Source organism: Medicago truncatula, chromosome 1, assembly GCF_003473485.1.
Source record: "Medicago truncatula cultivar Jemalong A17 chromosome 1, MtrunA17r5.0-ANR, whole genome shotgun sequence".
In the NCBI taxonomy this organism is placed as follows: Eukaryota; Viridiplantae; Streptophyta; class Magnoliopsida; order Fabales; family Fabaceae; genus Medicago; species Medicago truncatula.
This window is the reverse complement of record NC_053042.1, coordinates 14,264,560-14,272,368: the sequence shown is the minus strand read 5'-3', so window position 1 is coordinate 14,272,368 and position 7,809 is coordinate 14,264,560. Positions and strand designations below refer to the sequence as shown.

The 7,809-nt window shown below is 30.9% G+C and overlaps 1 long non-coding RNA gene across 1 annotated transcript; it reads right to left on the bottom strand.

Annotated features, from left to right (window-relative positions):
* Nucleotides 1-719, bottom strand: LOC120579990 (uncharacterized). Its single transcript, XR_005645608.1, has 3 exons — nt 607-719; nt 474-503; nt 1-286 (listed from the first exon to the last, which is right to left on the bottom strand). It is a non-coding gene; the product is annotated as an uncharacterized lncRNA (long non-coding RNA).
* Nucleotides 720-7,809: the final 7,090 nt, after the last annotated feature.

Genomic DNA, 7,809 nt, shown 5'->3' with positions numbered 1-7,809 from the left:
TTAAAAACCATAATTGCAAGGTATGTGAAATTATAAAAACAAATATAGAAAATACAATTATTTGGTGTCGGCACAATAACTAAAGATGAACTAAGGAATATTCTATATAAAGGTAAATTGATAGATTTTTTTTACCATAGATTTTAGTAAGTTTACTCTCTTGGGCTTCACACTCATTGAATTGGTTTCAATATTTTAGGATATCTACATTTGTTGTTGATACACTTATATGTGCGACCTCTGGTAACTTCTGGACAATCAGCAGCAGTTTGACAAACAGGTAATGCTATAATGGAAAAAGGATAACCGTTAAAATTATTTGCATCAAAGAAAATGGAATTCAATAAAACCATATCATACACTAACGTGAAAGTTTTAGCTAAATTTTTCTATCTGTACATGTAACAAATATAATATGATTTTTTCACTTTATAATGAATGTATCAAGCGCATGATGCACTAAAAAAAATTACCTCTAAAAAAGGAGTTGTAAGAAACCCTCCCTAAAAAACAGAATAAAACAATGTTACTAAAATAAGATAAAATATTGTATACTAACTACAAACTAAATAAGGATATTTAAAAAAGGATGAATAAATATACTACCATCAATGTTTTTTGTAGCAAGGAAAAGGGATAGAAATAAAACAATAACATATACAAACTTGAGAGTTTTAGCCATATTTTTCTCTCTATACATGTAAAAATTTAAATATGATATGTCCACTTTATAATGTACAAAGGGAACAATGTGCTAAACAAAATACCTCTTAAGGAGTTGAAAAAAACCTACCTTCATTTTGAAATCATTATTAAGTGTATTCTAAGTATATCGAAGTGTTTCCTTTGTCCCTTTGGCATACTTATTAAAGAGGTAACATAGAAAAAATTAATCATTAGAATTAATTTATTTTTAATTAATTTCTCAACCTTTGAAAATAGAAATGATAAATTTTAAAATTTAATAATGCACAATCGATGTAGCAACATAGTTATGAACAAATTGAACATATTATATATTTTTGGTATATAACATCATCATATTATAGGAAATGAGTATACAATTTTGTATTTGCATTATTTCATCAACACTCTCATTCATATAAATTCTTTGATTCACATTGGTATCAATTTTTTTATGAAACATGTTACTCATTGATGCATTCAAGAATCCCGAATTTCAATCATCCATAAAATAGTACAGTGATGATTCGTAACAAAAACAATTTTTTGTAAATGATGAGTTTTTTGGAAACAAAAATTGGAAGTGCAAAAACATATTTTAATCCAAAGTATTACTTAACTAAGCCGTGTTTTTTTTTTTTTTTTTTTTTACGAAAAATATGGTAATTAATTTACTCTAGAAAATAATATAACTTTATAACCATTTTGTTTATAAAATAGAACAATAGCACCCTTATATATTACATATTTAGAAATATAATATAATAATGTTTTATGACAGTACAGTAGAGGTGATATGTGAAATGTAATAGATAAAAGCCACATCAAAGTAACTAAAACAAAATATAAATTATACAAAAACAGAATTAAATAATCTCATTTTACATTTAATTACTATACTTGAGAAAGAATTGACTACATTTAATCACCTATTTGTTAATTTTGTCTTACAGAATAATTATTTTTAGGTGTTGTTAGACTGTAATTTATCGGGTGCTTTTCGACAGATAAACGAAGGTTTAAAGCTGCAAAATTCTCTAAGTTCATGATTGGAGTTGCCAAGTTCAACAGATACCGAGAGTTTTTGACAGAAGCCACCATTCGACAGGCATTGGAAGTTTTGGACAGAAGGGTGGAAACTGACAGGCAATTAGAGTAAAGAAGTTGGTTACAAGCGTCCAGACACGTCGAAGGCATTCAGTTCTCGACGAAGACATGCAGTTTTTAGCAGTTTAGGTTATGCAGTTTTTAGCAGTTTAAGCTATGCAGTTTTATATATATATATATATATATATATATATATATATATATATATATATATATATTTTTCATAAGAAAAACGGTTGCAAATCACTTATAGAATTCTAGAACTCAAAGTACTCGCGTCCACATAAAAGAGTCACAAATTTTTTGTAATCTGGTTAGCCTAACTACCTTTACATTAATGAAATGCAATTTACCTTTTTTTTTTTTTTTTTTTAATGTTTCTGCGTTTAAACTTTTAAATCTTTTACTTGCATTTTCTTTACTTATCTCTGGCCAAAGACACTTGTCTTCATACAAAAAATGGTTTTCTTCATCTTGTTCATAAAACAACCTATGAATATGATGAACATTCATGTATTTTTTAGAAAAAGATTGTACCAACATTTCATAAGATTTCTGGTTTGATCCTGCTTAGAATAATCATAACTAGTCCCATTGTTTACCAAAAACATCGGTAAACAAATTGGTGAAGTAGATAAAATAGTCACAAGAAAGAGGGGGTTTGAATTGTGACCCTTTAAAATTATCCTGAAATTAACTTTAAAAGTAATTCTCAAGTAGTTTACTTGGAATAGTTAAGTTAATATTCTGACTTCAGAACGTTATGAAGTTCATACACAAAAACTGTTTAATAAAGTAAATGTGCAAGTGTGTGTTGTGTATACTCTAATTAAAGAGTATAGGGAAGAGAGAAAGAACACACATAGATTTATAGTGGTTCAGCCAATGTGGGTTAGTCCACTCCCACAATCTTGAGAGAGTTTCCACTATGATACTTGAGATAACCTCTCAAATCCTGCACCTTACAATCTTTGTTCACCTGAACAATTACAACCATGTATTCTCTAAGCCTCAGCAGGTTTGCACCTTGTTGCTAATAGTAATAGGAAAGGAATCCGATTCCGTGATGTAGTTGCCCTTTGCCTATACAACACTTTATTTAATGCATTTTAATCTATAACTATCTTATTAACAATAATTTTGGTAAGAAGTTAAAATGAAATATATTATCAATTAATAAGTGATTTACTTTTAGTATAAGGTGTGTTAAAGTAAACTAACCACTTAGACTTTTACAACCTTTACTCAAACTAACACTTTAGAACCCCTAAAGTTAGATGAGATTATGTTTACAATTTGTAAGAGGTTTGAATGTTTGAGAATCAAACAGAAGAGGAGGAAGAAGAAGTTATCTTTGAAAGAGATAACAAAGAGTATTGATGTACACTACAAGAAGGTAAAAAGAGTCTTCAGTGATGATCAATTTCAATTGCAAGAGATTCAAACAATTTAAGTTGTTTTCTTGTATGCTTTGCAATGATGCAAGTTTTGCTGAAGCCTTGATCTCTATTTATAGAGTCTTTGGGCTCATATAGCCGTTGTAGGGTGTCCAATGGTGTTATGCCATGTGTTCTGGGTCCCACAAGCTTTTACTTGAAATTCTGGGCAAACATTCTGATCACTGATGAACATCAGAATGTTGTTGTGTTCATGATGATCTTCATCTGGGTTCATCATGTATGAATGAACACATGAATTTCTGAGCGTGTCATATGCTTTTCATATGAGTTTCTGGGCAATAACCAAAGTATGGGCTTTTCCACATACATCAAAAAGTTACTTTCCCAGATTTGCCTAGGGACTGGTGCAGGAGAGAGAAAGTGGATTATGTATCTTCATGCCCATGTTTTGAGGGATTGTGCGGTCCTTGTACTGTACCAATTCCCATGCGTGTATATCTCTGAATGAGCAAGACAGATTTGCTTTTTGCTTTTTCACCTACTGTACTGTACATAAAGTAAGCATGTGCAGAGCTGAACATTTTGACCATCAGAATGTTCCATCTGTTTCACTTAGGATGATTTGTAAGACTACCATTAGATGTAATCAAATCCTAATAGTGAAACAACAATGAAGAGCAGTGATATTAACCTCTAGGATGATATTCCCTTGTGGAATATTCCTAGTACATCAATGTTCATAGTCTTAAATGAACATTGAGTATCCTTTTTGACATAATCCTTGCATATGCCTTTATTGCTTGATTGATCCATGCAAATCTACTTTCCTAAACATATATCAATGTCACATGTGCCTTGCATGACCTTGATCAATGTTCTTGAGATTCTTGTTTTGTATAAGAACAACCTTCTGATCTCTGCTTGAACATTCTGATCTTCGAGCAACATTCTGATCTAACTTTCGACCTCAGTGTTAGATCATGAATTCAAATGTCCTTTGATTTCTTGATTCATGGTATGATTTAAACCTTGTTCCAGTCTTAGTAAAATACTCACGAGCAGAAGTTAAATACCAATGAATTAATCAAAGTCCATTAATTCTTTAATCATATTGGTTTATTATCTTTAAAATTAATTAGAGATTTTGCCTCAACAATTGGCACGCCCAATGGGACCCTATTTGTGCAATTTTTGGAAGAAACTTCTAAAACTTACAAATTTTTTCTAAGTGTTCTTGTGAAAATATTTCTAAAAAATTATAACTTTTTCTGGAAAAAATATTTGTTTGTGCATGCATTTAAGAAGTTGTAAAGCCTTGAAAGAAATGGCCCAACCCACCAATAGTGGTACTTCTGCATCATCATAAACGTCTTCACAAGCACAATTCACACAGGCATCTGCCCCTATAGTGGTTGCCAATGTGTCAACTGTCATGGGGTAACCATGTCAATGCCAGTTTTGATAGAAATGTGAGTAACCGCTCCTGCAACTGATTCAACAACTGCTGCTGCAATGACACAACCATAAATGGGGGCTTTTGTGCCCCCATTCACTATCAGTATTCCTGTGTCTACTACTATTCATATGTCTCTTCATCCTCAAGTCAGGGCTATACTCGATGATAGGTTTATAGCCATGCAAAACTTCATTATGCCTATGACCACTAGGGAACAACCTTATGGTATGCCAACTTCTATGATTGCAAGTTTCCATAATAATGCATCTACATTTGCAGATCATCCAATTCCATTCACACCATATAATGTAAACAGTCCTTCAGGTTCTAGCGTTTTTGGTCAAAATGCTCCACCAGCTTTAACTATAGAATCCATGATTTTCTTAAGGCAACAAATGGATGAGAGCAATCATGATATGATTAATATGTTGACACAACAAATTGATACAATTTTTAATCCTTTGATTCAAAACACAAACCAAAGTTATCAAGCCTTAGCCATTCAAATGGAGAGAATAGAAGGTTTCTTTGCCCCTCCGCAACCTGGTCATCAACAAATTCCACAAGTCCAAAATCCTCAGCCTTTGCAAATTTTGGGGGGCAATTTGTTAGACTGTATTTTATCTGGTGCTCTTCGACATATAAAAGAAGGTTTAAAGCTGCAAAATTCTCTAAGTCCATGATTGGAGTTGTTGAGTTCGGCAAATACTGAGAGTTTTCGACAGAAGCCACAGTTTGACAGACATTGGAAGTTTTCGACATAAGGGTGGAAACTGACAGGCAATTAGAGTAAAAAAGTTGGTTTCAAGCATCCAAACACGTGGAGAGCATGCAGTTCTCGTCAAAGACATGCATTTTTTTTAGTAGTTTAGGTCTTTGCAGTTATTTTCTCTATGTGTATATAGTAGTTTTTCATAAGGAAAAAGGTCCCAAATCACATATAGAATTCTAGCACCAAAAGTACCAGCGTCTAGATAAAAGAGTCACATAATATATGTAATTTAATTTGTCGAACCACCTTTACACTAATGCAATGCAATTTACATTTTCTTTAAAGTTTATGCGTTTAAACTTTGATGTCTTTTACTTGCATTTTCTTTACTTATCTCTGTCGAAAGAGAATTATCTTCATACAAAAAACGGTTTTCTTCATCTTGTTCATAAAACAACCTATGAATATGATCATGTATTTTATGGAAAAAGATTGTATAATATATCCTAAAATTTATGGTTTGATCTTGCTTGTAATAATCCAAACTAGTTCTATTGTTTACAAAAAAACACCGATAAACAAGGGGTAATCCGAAAATGACCTATATTACATAGTAAAACAATATTAACCCTTTTACTTAATTAAAAAAAGCCATTACATTGACGTTACAAAGAACATTGTTTTATTTATTAATTTAATATTGCAAAAGACCAATATCTTAGCTAAAGTAGAAAAATAAGAAAAAGACATAAAGAACCAATAAATTAAAATGGCCTATAACTAGCTAGGCATATCTTTTAGAATGGAATGACTCAGTAAACCCACAACATAATTTGTTTTCATTGACGTGGCTTATTTTGATTCCTCACTACTAATGACCAACCATAGTCTTCATTAGAAAGCCATTTGGAGTAGCTTTGATTTTAGTGGTTGTGCATCACCTAAAGACCTTTCAAAAGGCACATGAATATAGCTCAAGAAAGTGCACTTTGAGAGAGACAAAGGAGAGAAAAAGTGGACTAATAAAGATGAGATGTATTAGTTTTAGTGACGGTAGCACATTGGCTGGTTGTGGAGGGAATTCAAATTAGAGGGCATCTTGAATGATGGTGGTGAATACTTCTGAAATCTGCGATGAGAATTCAATGGAAGAATAAATATTTCTCTTTACAATGTGTTAATTATTTTTGTCAAAAAAAAAAAAAAGTGTTAATTATATACAATTTATAAAAATAAAAAAAAATGTAAAAACTTCAAGATTTTTTATTTTATTAATTTTTATTTAATATCCTTATTATAAACATTAAAATCAATTAACTAGATGATTAAGTACAAGCAGTTAATGAAGTTTAGTTGAAGATTAGACGATTTAGAGTAACAAACTCTTAGTTGAAACAATCATTTTTCAAAGTGATTATTGTGATCCATTACCTTAAAAATCCGAAAAATAAAATATATATATTTTTTTAAATTGTGTGAATCATACATACCTATAATTGTAGGGATTTAATAATTTAATCTCTCACATTAATGAATTTTCAAAGTAATCTATGAAGTTCGAACCTCGACCCTTACGCATATTATGATGCACCATCCCTTACCAGATGAGCTAAGTTCGCATGGACATCTTAGCGGTCACATTCATTACTCAAATAGTGACAAAATTATTTGATTCCAAAAATTTAAATTATATGCATTATTTCACAGACTAAATTGACAATAATAAAATAAAATGAGAGCAACTTTTTCCATCCAACGTTTTAAATAAAACCGTGTTTGATTTGGGAAATATATTATCAAACAAAAAATGCATATCTTTATGGTCCTGCTAACCGGTGCCCTTGGAGCACTGGTTAAGCATACCATAAAAGAAAATTATTACCATAAAATGAAACTGTTTTTGACTTTATTATCAATTAATTACACAATTTCAATGCATTAACTACTATATAATTTTTTTTTTATATCCTTAACCCGTGCCCCGGGGGCACCGGTTAGCATTTCCCTATCTTTATTTAGAAGCACACACATTAAGATGAAAAAAATGATATATTTTTCAAATGTGTACATTCTAAATGACTTCAAGGTTGAGGTGGGAAAATGTTTACTCTATCAAAATTGAGGTATGATATTTAAACAACCATTTTTAAAATAATTTATAGAACAACAAAAAATATACAAAAAAAAATATATAAAAATAAAAAGGGCTGTCTCAAAACTTATTATAAAATAGTTATACAAATATATTTTTGGTTGAAATTAGTTTCAAAGGAAATGGGTGACAGGACCATGTGATAGACCCACCACTACCATATGACCCTTGTGCTAGGTCGAGTGGATGTCTTGGTTGGCTTCATAACAACGCTAACATCCAAATAAAATCAACCAAAAAAAACCTAAAAACCAACCTACATTATATATTGCTCACAATCATAGTACACCATCATACA